Source organism: Triticum aestivum, chromosome 2B (assembly GCF_018294505.1).
Source record: "Triticum aestivum cultivar Chinese Spring chromosome 2B, IWGSC CS RefSeq v2.1, whole genome shotgun sequence".
NCBI lineage: Eukaryota > Viridiplantae > Streptophyta > Magnoliopsida > Poales > Poaceae > Triticum > Triticum aestivum.
The window spans coordinates 737,597,612-737,615,490 of record NC_057798.1 but is presented as its reverse complement, the minus strand read 5'-3'; positions in this window follow the sequence as shown (position 1 = coordinate 737,615,490).

Below are 17,879 nucleotides of genomic sequence, written 5' to 3'. Positions count from 1 at the left end.
AACTATTTTAGATTAGAATATACTACTCCTCCGATGCTAGTAGTAGAGCAGAGTCCTACTCCACTACTACTCTACTCAAGCAAGTTAGGGCATAGTAGTAGGTACTGTAGGGACTAGGGAGTACCAGTACTGTGATCACTCAAGCAAGTTTTCTGGCATCGATATGACCCTACGTTGCTGGTATGTGTCTCGTAAGTCAAGCGGCATGATGTAGTCATCATCACCTGTCCACTTCCCGCAGCACATATTCGCTTCTCCATCTTTGTCCACAAATAATCTCGTCCAATCTTCCATCCCCGCTAAGGCGCCTCCGCCCCCCCCCCTCGTCGTAACCCAAGCACTAACAATGGCAGAACCGAGCAGCGTCCGCCGAAAGATTGGTTGGAATTCGCTCCCCACAAAGGTAATCAAGCTCATTGTTTCGCGTGTGGACAATCTCAGTACCATGCCACTCGTCGCGTGCTCGTCGGGGCTGTACCATTTACTCAAAGCCCTCAGGGTGGAGCTTTTTAAGCTAGCTCCTTGCTTGTTGATGTCGCCTGATCTTCAGAAACGGCATGTCACGCGGCATAACGTTTGTAGGGTGGCGAGCATCAACCCCCTTGACTGCGATCCGATCCCCGTCACCCTCAATTACATTAACAGCATGTACTAGGTCGGCATGAACACGTCTTGGATGGTGCTTGTCGACGGTCGCGGCAGCTAGATGCTCGTGGAGGTCTACACCCCTGCGATTGATCACCCTTCCTTCGATTAACATTGCACTGCTTTGGCACCGCGGCCCAGAATACTCGGAATCTTACAGTAGCCAACATGATACCAAGTTTGATTTGCTCAAGGTTGTAATCTGCCAAGTGCCCACAAGATCTGCGAATTATAAAGACTTTAGGCTAATTGCATTCTTCAACCGTGGTCTCGTTTATCTGACAGGTCACTGCGGTAAGTGGATAAATCTACATGTCCATCGCAAGGATCATACATCCTCCATGGTTCTTTGATGCCATTGAACACAAGGGCTTCATTTACGCTGTCGACTCCTTCTATGGCTGGACGTATTGCTGGCCTACTCCAGTCATCGCTACAAACAGTTGTTACAGTAGTATGTTACTTTCCTATGATATCATGATGGCTTGCTTATATTACTGTCAACATTTACTGAAAAAATATTCATGCTCATAACATGTTGTTCTTAAGATTGACTACATCAAGAGCCCTTTTTTATTTGACTCCAACTTGATATGATGTTGTACGCCGCCTGGTGTCCCTACCCTTCCTAATCCCAGAACCTTTCAAAGAAAAGCGGCATGGCAGTTGCAGGTGGTTCCTGGCTCGATGAGACAATGGCGAACAATTGATGATTGTTCGCATGTACCAGACGTGTTGTTTTGCGGAATACAATCACAGTCACTGCAAGGTCTTTGAGCAGGATCCCAGCTTCTCTGGGCCTTCAGGAATTTTTGACTGGAGGCTGGTAAGTAGCCTTGGTACACGCTCTCTGTTTGTCGGACTGAATTATCCGATTAACCAGGAGATAACCGACGGCAAGGATCATGATGGCAGCGCGGTTTCGTTCATCAGGCAAAACTGTGTGTACACAGCGTACCATGCGTCTCTGCATGCACCATACCCTGATATGTGCCGCCACGCTCTGCACCCAAAGTAGGAGAGAGGGTCGCAAGTATCAGACTTCGACCTGCTGGCTGGAGTTTCCCCCGTCAGGCACCCATCTGGTTCAAGCCGTCAGCCAATCTCCACAGCTTAATAAATAGTAACGTCTAACTGAGCCAGTTAGTTGGATGTGTACACTTGGTGTAGTAGGATCTTTATTTAGTTTGATGCATACACTTGTTCTTTTTTGGTAGCCCTTTTGTAATAATGGCTGATGTTTGGTTTGGAAGAGAGAGCTGCGTCTTCACTCTTCTGGCCTGCTTACTGCTTTGTTGCACCCCCAGCCCTGGTAGTTGCTACTTCTGTTTTCAATGTACAATTAGTAGTATATTTCGTCTGTTGGTTGAATAAATGTGTTGTTAGAACGACAAACACAATGTTTTGGAAGTCATTGCACGGTTCGATCCTTAGTGCCCCGTACCGTATGTAGCACATACTATTTTTCATACGGAACACATTTTCCACGTGTTGATAACATGCAGCCCACTGATAAAGGCCCAATAGAGGAGCCCATAATTAACTGGAAGGGAGGATCTCTCATGAATCCGGCCCAGGTACATGCTCATGGTCCCCTAAACATAAATAAGTAAATAAATAAATAAAGCTAAATGCTCATGCACCAGTCCTTTAAACTCATAATTTAACAGGGGGATATTATTTCCTATGATAGTGTCGTTGCATTTAGTCGATATTATTCTTAGGCAAAGATAGCGACCAGTCTTCTTTCTCCCAGCATTTTCTTCTTGCAACCAGCGGACCCATGCAAATAGTAGTCAACATCGTAAATAGTTCTGGTCCATTTTTATTTTTCAATAAGAATGTCCAACCCAGCCCAGCACATTGGCGACAGCACTTTATCCTCCGCCTTGGTGCGCTCACCGCGGCGCCGCCGTCTGGCCCTGTCAACATAGTTTTTTTTGAAACGGTCCCTATCAGCATAGTGAATCGGGAGAGAACTATAGTTGTGAGTATGACAGTACAGACCCACCAGGTCCACTCCCGAACACAAGCAAGCGCCTCTTTTACTACTCAGATGCACCCCTTGTTTTTTTACTCTAATCCACCCTGCTGATATCTGGGACCCACATCGTTTTCAACGGATAGTCATTTAACGACAGAATTGCACAACTTTTTTTTGAGTAGTAATTCGGAGGAGCAGGCTATAAACTGGGTTGTGTGGTCTCTGTGGCCGGTCTAACAACATGACCAGACCAGCAGTTTTTTCTTTGGGAAAATAGGTAGCCCAGTATTTCTTTTTGAAGAATACCCAAGCTAGGCCTATTTGTTTTCTCCGACTTACTGGGCTGCAAATCTTTCAAGACGAGGAGGGATGCATTCCAGCCTGGCCAAAGAGTATGGTCAGTGTCTGTTAAAAGTAATATCAAAGGGGTTGAAAATTCCAAAAAATTATAGCAAATGGGATATTAGTTTCTTTTTTTGTTTTTGTTCTTCACTGATATTTTATAGTGTTTCATTGGATTTAACATGACATAGTACTAATTTATTTTTAAAATTGTTTTAGTATGGCTACTAATTTTTAGATTAAATATATTTTGTTCCCCAGCAAAAATTTGTGAATTTTCAAAATTTCGCACATATTTAGTTATTTTTTTAACCCTGGTACTGACCAGAAAATGGGAAGCAATTCTAAAAATGGAAAACGGGCTGCAATAAATTCCATATGAATTAGAAAATGAGTAAAAATCATAAAAATAATAGCAAATGGGTTGTACACGCCACAGATTTCGAGGCTGACTTGTTTACGAAAGGCTTTGTTAGTCAACACACAATTCTAGCAGCAGTGACTGTTGGATGTCCATCCAACAGCAGACGTGCTTCTTCAATCTCTGATCTTCCTACTCCAGCCGCCTAAACTAGCGCCGGCGGGACTGCCTGCTCCCTCCTCTTGTGACCCGCTGTGATGCCGCGCGGGCATCCCCGGCCCACCCTACTCCCTCCGCTGGCCTGGCCGCACGCAATCAACTGCCTCCTTGTTACGCGAAAAAAATGATTCCTCCGACTGACATCTGGGGTGCACCGGTTGGGAGGCTGACCTATGGGCCTACTAAGTTGACACATACGCAGGGCTTGTCAACTTAGTCAACAAAGGATTCTAGCAGCAGTAACCATTGGATTTGAATCGGACGGTCCTGCTGCTTCTTCAATCGCTGCTCTTCTTGCACCAGCCGCCCAAACCAGCACCGGCGAGACCGCCTGCTCCTGCCTCCAGTGGCCGGCTGGGCTGCTGTTGAGGCCTCACCACCCCCTACTACTCCCACCGCTAGCCAGGCCCTGCAGCGATGGCAGCCTCACACCACAGCCGAACCAGTGAACCCTCGTACTCCTCGTCGAGTGGGCATCCACTGCCACGTCTTCCCCGGCTCCGCGTCGTCCCCTTCCTAGGCCTCGCCGTCGTCCACCACATTGGTGCTCTCGGCACGGCATGGTCAACATGGTCATGGAACGACTTCCATCGGACGTGGACTGTACATGGAGAGCCTGACAGTTGGGTCCACGGCCGCACACAAGGAAATGCCTCCTTATTACGCGCAAAATAATGATTCCTCCAGCTGACATATGGGACCCACCAGAAGGGCCTCTGTATTTTGCAAAAAAATGTTCCCCCCGCTGACAGGTCGGACCCACCAGCTATATCTTTGCACGCAAGGAAGTGCCTCCATATTATGCACAAAAAAATGAATACTACCCCTGCAAGCTGGGACCCAGCATAGTGGGATGCTGACTTGTGGGCCTACTAAGTTGACGGGTACGGAGGGCTTTGTCAACTTAGTCAATATGAACAATTCTAGCTCCAGTTACTGTACGATGTTCATCCAACGGCCGTAGTGCTTCTTCAACATCTGATCTTCTTACTCCAGCCGCCTAAAGCAGTGCTGGTCGTGCCGCCTGCTCCTGCCTCCTGTGGCCGGCTGTGTTGCCGCGGAGGCCTCGACGCCCCCTACTACTCCCACCTTTGACCAGGCCCTGCGGCGACGGCAGCCTCATACTGCAGCCGAACCAGTGAACCCTCGTACTCCTCTCTGTGCAGGCTTCCACTACCGCGTCTTCCCCGGCTCCATGTCGTCCCCTTTCTAGGCCTCTCCGTCGTCCACCGCCCTGGTGCTCTTGGCGCGACGTGGTCAACGAACGACTTCCATCGGACATGGACTATACGTGGAGAGGCTGACAGCTGGCTCCATGATCGAAAAAGAGGTCCTGTTCATCGGGAGGGGTCTGGCGTACCGCAAAACGGGACTCCACGGGATACTGTTCATCTCCACCGTCGACCTCCTCCCGCCTCCATGGGCTACTGTTCATCCACCGTCAACCTCCTCCAGCCTCCACCTACGACTGTTCATCCACGGGCTCCTGTTCATCCAGCCTCCACCGCGCGCTACTCCACCGGCCACTGTTCAACCATCCCTCTCCACGGGCTCCTGTTCCACCCCTTCACGGGCTACTGTTCATCCACAACTCCACCATCTATTGTTCATCCAGCCCTCCACGGGGTCGTCCTGTTCATCCAGCCCTCCACGGGGTCTTGTTCATCCAGCCCCAACCGGCTCGATCGATCGGGGTCCTGTTCATCCATAGGCAACACCACGGGGTCCTGTTCATCCACCCCCACCGGGAACTGTTCATCCAAACCCCCCTGCAACACTCACTATTCATCCAAAGGCAGCATCGACCGGCTTCAGTTAGCAGCAGTAGTGAAGGAATCGCTTGATCGGGTTCAGTTAACATCCATAGATCGATCGCTCGGGTTCAGTAACGCGTAGCCTGCAGTGCAATCGCTCGGGTTCAGTAGGCGAACGCCTCGCTTGGGTTCAGTTAGAGCCCAACGCCTCGCACCCATGCGCGTGCGTGTACGAGAGAAACGCGCAAACCTCCGTGCACCACTCGGCCCTGAACACCCATCGTAACCGGGAACACCCCGATATTTTCCTCGCCCTCGCTTCTACCACGGTTTTTTCCGTCATGGACGGCCCAAAGAATGTCATGCAGCTGCGTCTCCGACCCGCCCAGGACGAAAAACCCATTTTCTGTCATGATTTTTTGTCATAGAAGTAGGAGCCCACCACATCTATGATGATACCGGGTTTTGTCACAATTATCGTCATAGAAGTGTCATAAGTATGTCCAAAAAAAATTCGTTCGGCCCAAAATGTCACAGATGTGTCTTTTTTTGTAGCAAATATATGGAGGTGAGCTCCATGTTTAAGAATAGAATATAGCAGGGAGAAGGGGTGTTACACCGTTGCATATAGGGGGAGAAAGTTGGTGTTGACGGTAGCAAGATTGTTGATGTAGATCGTCATCACAATCCTAGCCCCGGCGACGTTCCGGCGCCACCAGGAGAGAGGCGGAGAGAGCCCTCCTTCTTCTTCTTCCTCCTTGGCCTCCCCCCTAGATGTGAGGAGAGTTCCCCCCCTGGTGGGTTGTGGTCATTGTGGGGCCCCTCTTATGATGATTCCAACTCCCAAATATCACAAATATTCCAAAATAATTCTCCGTAAACTTTTATCGCATTTGAACTTCGTTTGATATGGATTTTCTATGAAACAAAAAACATGTAACAAACAGGAACTGGCACTGGGCACTAGATCAATAGGTTAGTCCAATAAATCATATAAAAATTTGCCAAAAATATGTTAAAGTTGTATAATATTGGCATGAAATAATCAAAAATTATAGATATTACGGAGACGTATCAATCGTGCAGCTAAAGAACGTGCAGCATGTCCCTGCCATCAAGAAGAACCTCGTTAGTGGCTCCCTTCTATGTAGAGAAGGGTTTAAGTTGGTTTTTGAGTCTAATAAATTAGTTGTTACTAAATATGGACTGTTTTTTGGAAAAGGTTATGAGAGCGGAGGGATGTTCCGCCTTTCCCTCGCTGATTTTTGTAAAGTCGTGAACCATATTCATTCGAGTGTTAGTGAATCTAAAGTTTGGCATTCACGTCTTTGTCACATCAGTTTCGGTGTTATGACGTGCCTAGCTAAGTTGGATTTAATATCGAGTTTCACTTTAGCCAAAGGTTCGAAGTGCCTTTCATGTGTGCAAGCTAAGCAACCTCGCCAGCCTCACAAGGTTGTGGAGGAGAGACACTTGGCACCATTAGAACTCATACATTCTGATCTTCGTGAGATGAATGGTGTGTTGACTAAAGGTGGAAAGAAATACTTCATGACATTGATAGATGATTCCACTAGATATTGCTCTGTGTATCTGTTAAATACTAAAGATGAGGCTCTATACTACTTTAACATCTATAAGGCAGAAGTTGAGAATCAACTTGAAAAGAAAATTAAACGAGTACGATCGGATCATGGTGGAGAGTACTTCTCGAGCGAGTTTGGTTCTTTTTGCACGGAACATGGCATTATTCATGATAGGACGCCTCCCTATTCACCCCAGATAAACGGGGTTGCCGAGCGGAAAACTGTACTCTAACTAATTTGGTTAAGCCATGTTAGATACATCAGGTTTATCCAAGGCATGGTGGGGGAGGCTATATTGATGGCATGTCATGTCCTAAATAAAGTTCCACCAAAGGATAATGAGATCACTCCCTATGAGAAATGGGCGAAGAGAAGTACAACACTCTCGTACTTGCTTACTTGGGGTTGTTTGGTGAAAGTCAATGTCCCGATCCCCAAAAAGTGTAAGCTTGGACCAAAAACTATGGAGTGTGTTAATTTGGGTTACGCTAAGAACAAAGTTGGCTATAGATTTCTAGTAATGAAATCTGAGGTACCTGACCAGAAGGTCGGTACAATTATGGAGTCTAAGGATGCTATATTCTTCGAGGATATTTTTCCTATGAGAGATATGAAAAGCACTTCTAGACCGGAATCTGAGGAGACTCCTAAGCCTGCCATCCCTATGGAATATTATGAACGAACACATGATGATAATCCCGAGGAGGATGACGAGGAAACCCTTGGTAGGGGCAAGAGACAAAGGACTGCCAAGACCTTTGGTGATGATCTCTTCGTGTACCTCGTGGATGATACTCCCACTTCTATTTCAGAAGCGTATGCCTCTCCAGAACCTGACTACTGGAAGGATGCGGCCCATAGAGAGATGGATTCCATCATGGCTAATGGGACATAGGAGATCACTGAGCATCCCTATGGTTGAACCATTGGGATGTAAGTGGGTGTTCAAAAAGAAGCTTAGGCCCGATGGTACAATTGAAAAGTACAAGGCTAGGCTTGTGGCCAAGGGCTATGACCATAAATAAGAGGAAGATTTCTTCGATGCTTATTCACCTGTGGCCAGACTGACCACCATTCAATTATTACTCTCGTTGGCGGCCTCGCATGGTCTTCTCGTCCACTAGATGGATGTTAATACAGATTTTCTGAATGGAGAGCTAAACGAGGAAATCTGCATGCAACGGCCAGATGGCTTTGTGATAGATAGTCAGGAAATAAAGGTGTGTAGGTTGCTGAAATCTTTATATGGCCTGAAACAAGCACCTAAGAAATGGCACGATAAGTTTAATACAACTCTGACATGTGTGGGCCTCGTTGTTAATGAAGCTGACAAATGTGTATACTATCGCCATGGTGGGAGCGAAGGAGTTATATTGTGCTTGTATGTTGATGACATACTGATATTCGGAACCAACCTCAAAGTCATTGAGGAGGTTAAGACATTTCTGTCTCAGAACTTTGAGATGAAAGACCTTGGTGTGGCGGATGTTATCTTGAACATCAGGCTACTGAGAGATGATGACGGTGGGATTACACTTCTGCAATCCCATTACGTTGGGAAGGTGTTGAGTGGTTTTAGATATTCAGACTGCACACCATCTTAAACACCATATGATCCTAGCGTGTTGATTCGAAAGTTCGAAGGCACGACTAAAGATCAACTGAGATACTCTCAAATTATTGGTTCACTGATGTACCTAGCGAGTGCAACGAGGCCTGACATCGTGTTTTCTGTGAGCAAACTAAGCCGGTTTGTTTCCAAACCGGGTGATGTACATTGGCATGATGTTGAAAGAGTTATGTGCTATCTGAAGGGTACTATGAACCATGGACTTCACTATACCAGATACCCGTCGGTACTTGAAGGATATAGTGATGCGAATTGGATCTCTAATGCTGATGAGATGAAGGCACAACTGGGTATATCACTACTAGGGAAAAGCCTAGCAGTAGCGCTGGTTTGTGCCTATCAGTAGTGCGGGCAAGCGCGCTACTAATAAGGCATTAGAGCTTTAGCTTAGCAGTAGCGCCTGCTGGCACGCGCTACTGCTATATCTACTTAGTAGTAGCGCTTACCCAAACAACAGCTACTGCTAATTACTAGTAGCGCTTTCGTGAACAATCACTACTACTATTATTCCTAGTTCCATTTTTTATTTTAGGTCGTATTCATACACCTGTATACAATTTTTCATACAGTAGCAATTTAGAGATTGTTTTAACATCATAATGAGTTATTAAATCACTAGGTGAAAGAACTTTGGATTAGAATCAAGTGCATGATTGGTTACTTTGGATCCATCCATTTGAAACTAATCCACGGTTCTTTCACCCAATGACATAATAACTTATCATCATCATCATAATATCATTAACAACTTATCATCATAATATATCATTGAGGGAGTTCCGGACTAGGGGCTGTCCGGATAGCCGAACTACCATCATCAGCCGGACTACAAGACTATGAAGATACAAGATTGAAGACTTCGTCCCGTGTCCGGATGGGACTTTCCTTGGCGTGGAAGGCAAGCTTGGCGATACGGATATGTAGATCCCCTACCTTTGTAACCGACTCTGTGTAACCCTAGCCCTCTCCGGTGTCTATATAAACCGGATGGCTTTAGTCCATAGGATGAACAACAATCATACCAGAGGCTAGCTTCTAGGGTTTAGCCTTCTTGATCTCGTGGTAGATCTACTCTTGTAACCCACATCATCAATATTAATCAAGCAGGACGTAGGGTTTTACCTCCATCAAGAGGGCCCGAACCTGGGTAAAAACATCGTGTCCCTCGTCTCCTGTTACCATCCGCCTAGACGCACAGTTCGGGACCCCCCTACCCGAGATCCGCCGGTTTTGACACCGACATTGGTGCTTTCATTGAGAGTTCCTCTGTGTCGTCACCGATAGGCTCGATGGCTTCTTCGATCATCAACGACGATGCAGTCTAGGGTGAGGCCTTCCTCCCCGGACAGATCTTCGTATTCGGCGGCTTTGCACTGCGGGCCAATTCGCTTGGCCATCTAGAGCAGATCGAAAGTTACGCCCCGGGCCGTCAGGTCAGATTTGGAAGTTTGGACTTCACGGCTGACATCCGCGGGGACTTGATCTTCGACGGATTCAAGCCACAACCGAGCGTGCCACACTGTCACGTCGGGCATGATTTAGCTCTGCCGCCGAACAGTACCCTGGAGGCTGCACTCGAAACCACTCCGATCTTCAATTCGGAGCCAGGTCCGCAGATCCAGGATGGATGCCTAGACACCACCTCGGGGGCTGCAACCTCTACGGTGATAAAGCCAAACACTGACTTCGTCCCTCATAAAGCTCGTGACTCCAAGGTGCCGGACTCCTCGCCAGACTCCGAACCTCCCGCGCCCGCCCCGATCGAATCTGACTAGGCGCCGATCATGGAGTTCACCGCAGCGGACGTCTCTCAACACTCACCTTTCAGCGACATCTTGAGTTCGCTAAAATACCTCTCGTTATCAGGAGAGACCTGGCCAGATTGTGGTCAGGACGGCTGGGATGCGGATGACGAAGAAATTCAAAGCCCACCCACCACCCACTTGGTAGCCGCTGTCGACGATTTAACTGACATGCTAGACTACGACTCCGAGGACATCGACGGTATGGACGATGATGTCGGGGACGACCAAGAACCAGCGCCTAACGGGAGCAAGAAAGCCACCCCATCCCACAACGTATGCATGGTGGACACACCAAAAGGAAGCGACAATGAGGAAAAACGGGACGTGGCGAAGAACAACTCCCCCAACAAACAAACAAAGCGGCGATGCAAGCGCCGCCCAAAGACCGGCATCGACAAAAACGGTACCCACATGGACCCAGCCCTAGAGCTGGGTGAAGCAGTGGACGACGCACACATCAACAAGCAGCCAGCCGGACATGAACCAGACAAGCAACCCATCCCCAGCGAAGATGATCTCACATCACCAGAGCATATGAATCTCCATAACAGGCTCGTCGCCACTGCAAGAAGTTTGAAGAAGCAAAAGCAGAAGCTCAAAATAGCGGAAGACACACTCAGAATGAGATGGAGCAAAGTACTCAACACCGCGGATAAACATGGCACTAGTCACCAGACAAAGAGCTACCCGAAGCGCAAGCTATTGCCCGAATTTGACGAGGAGGCCTTCGAGCCTCCGCAGTCAAAAAAGAAAGGGGTCGCCTGGCCGGATAGACGACCAGATGATAGGCCAAGAGCAACACGGGGCGCCACACACAAGCCGGCATATGATCAACATAAAGATCTTCAGAAAAAGGATAACCCGGCCAGGCCTATCTATGGGCCAAAAAAGAAGACTCCAGGAAGTAACACAACCATCCGAGCATTTGAAGACAACGGCACACCCAAATACAGGGGCGCCGCACACCCACTATGTTTTACCGACGAGGTACTGGATCATGGATTTCCAGCGGGATTTAAACCCATAAACATAGAGGCATACGACGGAACAACAGACCCCGGAGTCTGGATTGAGGATTATATCCTACACATACACATGGCAAGAGGAGACGATCTCCATGCCATAAAATACCTTCCCCTCAAGCTCAAAGGGCCGGCCCGGCATTGGCTTAAAAGCCTCCCAGAAAATACGATTGGGAGTTGGGAAGAGCTTGAGGATGCGTTTCGAGAAAATTTTCAGGGGACTTATGTCCGGCCTCCGGATGCAGATGATTTAAGTCACATAACTCAACAGCCCGGAGAATCAGCACGCAAATTCTGGACAGGTTCCTCACTAAAAAGAACCAAATAGTCGACTGTCTGGACGCTGAAGCCCTAGCAGCCTTCAGACGCAACGTCCGAGACGAATGGCTCGCCAGACACCTAGGCCAGGAAAAACCAAGAACAATGGCCGCACTAACAAGTCTCATGACCCGCTTTTGCGCGGAGGAAGACAGCTGGTTGGCTAGATGCAGCACCAGTGACCCGAGTACATCCGAAATCAGGGATGGAAATGGGAAATCACGACGCAAAAAAGATCAGCGCCGGAACAAGGAGAATGGCCCAAATAGTATGGCGGTCAACGCCGGATTCAAAAGCTCTCGGCCGAACAACAAAACACTGCCCTTAAAGGATAACAGTGACGAGCTATCCAACCTCAACAAGATTCTGGATAGACTGTGTCAAATACACGGTACCTCCGGGAGGCCTGCAAACCATACCCACAGAGATTGTTGGGTCTTCAAGCAGTCCGGCCGACTCAACGCCGAACACAAAGGGCTTGACACACCAAGTGAATGTGACGAAACCCAAAAGCAGCGCTCCGGAAGCCAAAAGACTTTCCCATTAGAAGTAAAAACAGTGAACTCACTTCACGTGATAACACGCAGCACGGCCCCTGCTATACCAGGACACCGTCCGCAGACTGGGGATAGAACCCACCAAAATTCGCTATAGCAAGCACTTCCTTCAAAGGAGTGACGCGAGGCCTTTTTAGCCAATTTTACAGGCTTTGTACCACTAGGGGTCGTGTTCGGTTCATCCGACAACCTCCGTCGCGAAAAGCTCACCCTCCATCGCCCCATTTAGCAGTAGCCCTTAAGCACTACTGGGGCGTGCAGCTTTCGCCCGCTTTAATGCAATACCACATTATGCGTCTCTTACGCTTAAAAATGTCCGGTCCACGTGGCATATTCTTAAGACTCCAGGTGTCTCTCGACCACGGAGAATGTGCGGCTGCCTAGACAGCCACACATTATTCCGACCTTGCAGGTCAAAGCCCCTAAAAACAGGTCATTTAGACCTCGGACATGGTTAGACGAGTCCGGCATAACTTAACAAGGGGCTTCCCAGCCGCATACCCCTTTTTTTAGGGGGGCGTGTGCATAAAATGATGAAAGCTAATAAAGCTCAACTTTCTTCATCTTCCAAATTATACTTTATTTTGATACGCTTTTTTGCACGATATTTCTTAGAAACTAAGTCCTTCTCTTTTACAGATGAAGCACGTGCTACACCCGTCCAGGATACAGCACAATGGAGACACAGGCGCAGACGTGCAGTAGGGACCCGCTGCAAGGATTCTGTTTAGATTAAGACCCTGCGTAAACCTTTCTTACTGTCTCTTGTTGATAAACATCCCCCGGTTTCTTACCAAGGCCGAGGAGGAGGCTGGCGTTTTGGCATCGGCCACGTCAGAAGTTCCCACCTGTACCTGGACACTAGGGGCTTAGGGCGTTTATTCTGTCCGATATCATAAAGACCGAACACCTCAGGGAGTGTTCGGCGTCTCGACTTAGGCCTTATATGCATCAGCTCCGAATCATGTCTTTGGTCAAATGTTGGGTTTGCCCGGCTCCTGTGTTTTGCTGCCTTACGTTCTATATCATCGGCTAACGCGGCACCAGGAGAACTACTGCGATTGTGCCCCGGTTCGACCGGGAGAGCACCTCAGTAGAGAAAGCCGAAAGCTGACTGTCATGATATAGCGAGAGACTGGTCAACCACTCGATCGACCATTGGAGTGTTTAGAATTCCTCCGCTTTGACGAAGGACCGCTTCCCGGTCAGGCACATACACGCCCCAAGTTCGGAGAAGCGCGGTGCCATCAGGGGCTATATAGTAGCCCCACATTCGAGCTCCTATGGCTAAGTGAAAGTGATAAAGCATTATAGTCCGGTTGCCTAGTTTGCTATGCTATCACCTCCTTAAAAGGACCAAGACGTTGGATTAAGTGTGAAAAAGCATTTTTCTTTTTGCAAACACCCCCGCACCATGTGCGTGGGGGCTGAAGCCAAAGACTGCCATCTTTCAGATTATACATACATATACGGCCGCAAAGGAGATAGTTCAATACTTGAACACACAAGTATAAAAAGTCATTGCATTATAAACATGATCTTAGAAATCATACATGTCATTCAAACATAACATCTTTCGAGCACTGCGACTCTATTATACGAGCGCCCTGCAGGACTTCCTCAAAGTAATGCTCGGTGGGGAATCGGCTTTTGTCCAAACCCCGGGATGCAACAGCGGTGGCATCCATCTCCGCCCAGTATGTTTTACCACGGGCGAGAGCCATCCGCGCACCTTCTATGCATGCCGACCGCTTCATCGCCTTAATATGTGGCACTGCCCCAAGGAATTGCTGCAACAAGCCAAAATAACTCTTCGGCTTGGGCCTTTTCGGCCACAAATGAGTTACCACATCCGTCATGGCCAGTCCAGACAACCTATTCAGCTCAGCCCACTCAACCAGACGATCACTCAACGGAAGTGGACGCTCCGGACTATGGAATTGAGACCAGAAAAGCTCTTCCATTTCATGATCCTCCTGGCTTCGAAAGTGCACGACTACGTCAGCCGCACTCGCCGCCAAGTCCAGATAAGGATCCTCCGCACCGTACAATCGGCCCAGCTGAGCATACTTCGGATCCGTGAACTTCCTACGCAGCATAAAGGGCTTTCCAGCCACAATGTCTCCGACCTGACGCAGTTCCTCCTTCATAGCCCGCATCGCACTACGGGCATCCTTGGCCTCGGCATCGGCCTTCTTCAGGTCCTCTCGCTCCGCTCGGCGTTCTCCTTCAAGAACTTCCAGGCGGTTGGTAGCAACTCTTAATTTCATGGCCATTCCAGCCATCTCCTCCCTGCTTCGGCAGTGAGCAGCCTTCTCGGCTTCTAGCCCTTTCGCTGCCTTCAAGGCAGCCGCCTCGCTTTTTCTGGCTTGCTCCTTGGCCCGAGCAAGTTCTGCTCGAAGGTCCTCCACAGCAGCAGCACCATCTGCATCTAAGCATACAATTTGTAAGGAATGGGCGCCAGCTCCCTTACTAACCAACCGCGGGGCAACCACATACCTTGTGACTCATCAAGTCGTCTATTGACCAGCGAGATGTCCGCATCTGCAGCGTCGAGTTGCTTCTTCAGCTCGGCAAATCCATCAGTCCGGCTGGCCACCGAACGTTCTGCCACCTGCATGGGAAAGGCGACAGTTAATAACCGAGATTACGATCCTAGGCACGCTGTCGTTTTCGACAGCATACCAAGTCTCGGGGGCTACTATCTATACAGGGCGCACTTCATGTGCAAAACTGTCAACAGGTATGTCATTTTTTGCGTACCTCAAATCCCGTCAGTAAACTTCCGATGGCCTCATACAACCCGGTTTCGGCGGACGAGATCCTCTCAATCACATCACCCATTAATGTGCGGTGATCTTCTGACAAGGACGCCCTCTTAAGCAAATCCTGCAGCTCCACCGGCCGTACTCCAATGGGCGCCGAACTCTCCGGTCCCGCCGGATTCGGGGAGACCCTCTGCGACAACACCTCAGGGTCGTCCGCCCCGCACGATGGGGCGGAAGATCAAGGCGTTTCGCTTTCCATCATCTCCGGACGAAGGTCTCCCGAAGATGAGCTGTGCTGAGATGGGCTGGGATCCGAACTACAAGGTAAAAACTTCGTTACCTTTAGACATTACGTAGGGGCGTCTGATAATTATAAAATCCCCCTTTTCACTTACGGCTCGTTAGAGGGCTGATTCCTCCGAGGAGACAGTACGGCCGGGGCGCTTTCTGGCGCAGGACCTTCCGGTACAGATTTCTTTCCCCGCTTTCAGGCCTTGGCCTTCGGGTCTTCGGAAGCGTTCCTCTTCTCCCCCTGGAAGGAGGGACTCTCGATTCCTCCCTTACTAAACGCCTCCTTGGCAGAGGTGACAGTTTCCCCGTGCCCCCCTTCGCCCTCTTTCGAAGGTGCAACCTCCAACATTTTGATTAACACAGGATCCTGCGTGGTCTCAGGGAGGGGGGCCGGACACCGTATTAGTTTTGCTTGCGCTATCCACTCCTGTCCAGGGATAGCTGGTTAAAAGGCAAGCTCACGATAAATAAATGGATGGTCTGTCCGGACACAGGGCTACTTACTTGAGTATCCGGGCGATTGCAGCTTAGGCCAGCGTCCTCGGTCAATTCCGGATGCGTCTCTTGCGATCCGAAGAACAGTTTATACATCTCCATGGGAGTCAAACCCATGAAGTGTTGAAGAGCTCGCGGCCCCTCCGGATTAAATTCCCACAGGCGGAGGGGGCGACGTTTGCAGGGCAGTAGGCGCCGGATCAACATGACCTGCACCACTGCGACCAGATTGATCTCCCTTTCTTGGAGGGCTCGAATCCGGTCCTGCAACAGGGGGACATCATTGGGTGGCCCCTAGTCACGCCCCTTGTTGACCCATGACGTCAGCTGCTGTGGAGGGCCCGAGCGAAAGACGGGCGGCGGCTTCTGCCTGCTGCCCCGGGGAGCGGTGATATAAAACCACTCTTGTTGCCACAAGCCGAGCTCCTCTTGGAAAGAGCCCTTGGGCCATGGAGCTTCGGCCCTCTTGCTTATAACCGCCCCGCCGCACTCTGCCTGACGCCCCTCGATCATCTTCGGCTCCACGTTGAAGATTTTGAGCCATAAGCCGAAGTGAGGGGTAGTGCGGAGGAAGGCTTCACAGACGACAATGAATGATGAGATATGGAGGATGGACTCCGGAGCCAGGTCGTGGAATTCCAGCCCATAGTAAAACATGAGCCCCCTCATGAAGGGATCCGTCGGGAAGCCTAAACCCCGACGGAAGTGAGACGTGAACACGACGATCTCGCCAGGCTCGGGAGTTGGGATAACTTGCCCTCGGGCGGGCAGCCTATGAGAAATCTCGTAGGTTAAATACCTGGCATCTCTCAGCTTTAGCACGTCCTCCTCCGTGACGGAGGAGGGCATCCACCGGCCTCGTAGATCAGGACCGGACATTGTCTAGGATTGAAGGTACCTGAACTCGGAGCCCTGGATGTTGGAACTCAAGGAGAGGGGCGGATTCGATAGAGGATTGAATAAAAAGAACGGGCCTTGGTCTCATTATAAAGACGAAGAATACCAAGAGCCGTCCCCGTGAGCGTTTGGAACCCGCCTTCGATGGAGGGGGCGTGGCAACGGGCGCGGTTGGGTTACCCACGTCCGTATTGATGGGAATCCCGGAATAAGGGGAACACGATCTCTGCTTCGACAAGACGTGCCAAGGAAACCGCCTCGCTAAACGCGCTGAGGTGGAACAATAAAAACAATTTGAGTAAAGGCTTGGAAGTGGTGTGACGTTACGCCACAGAATACGTCAGCAGATTGATCTTGTATAATATTATTCTCTCTATGGTGGTATGTGGAAATTATTTTTGCAGAGCCGGACACTATCCTGGTGTTCACAATCTTCTATAAATTATTCGGAGGAGGAACCCGCCTTGCAATGCCGAAGACAATATGCGTGCCGGACTCGTCGTCATTGAAGCCTGGTTCAGGGGCTACTAAGGGAGTTCCGGACTAGGGGGTGTCCGGATAGCCGAACTACCATCATCGGCCGGACTCCAAGACTATGAAGATACAAGATTGAAGACTTCGTCCCGTGTCCGGATGGGACTTTCCTTGGCGTGGAAGGCAAGCTTGGCGATACGGATATGTAGATCTCCTACCTTTGTAACCGACTCTGTGTAACCCTAGCCCTCTCCGGTGTCTATATAAACCGGATGGCTTTAGTCCAAAGGACGAACAACAATCATACCATAGGCTAGCTTCTAGGGTTTAGCCTTCTTGATCTCGTGGTAGATCTACTCTTGTAACCCACATCATCAATATTAATCAAGCAGGACATAGGGTTTTACCTCCATCAAGAGGGCCCGAACCTGGGTAAAAACATCGTGTCCCTCGTCTCCTATTACCATCCGCCTAGACGCACAGTTCGGGACCCCCCTACCCGAGATCCACCGGTTTTGACACCGACAATCATTGTCATATAACTCCTCATAATCATCATTTTCGTCCATGATGAGACATCATATAACAACTTCGTCACTAGTTATAATAGCAACTCCTCCTCATCATCATCATAGTACTCATAATCACTACTCCTACTCAGCATCACCATCAAGTCTAAGACATTGTAGTCATATATAATCAAAACTAACTAATTGTTCTTAATACTTAGG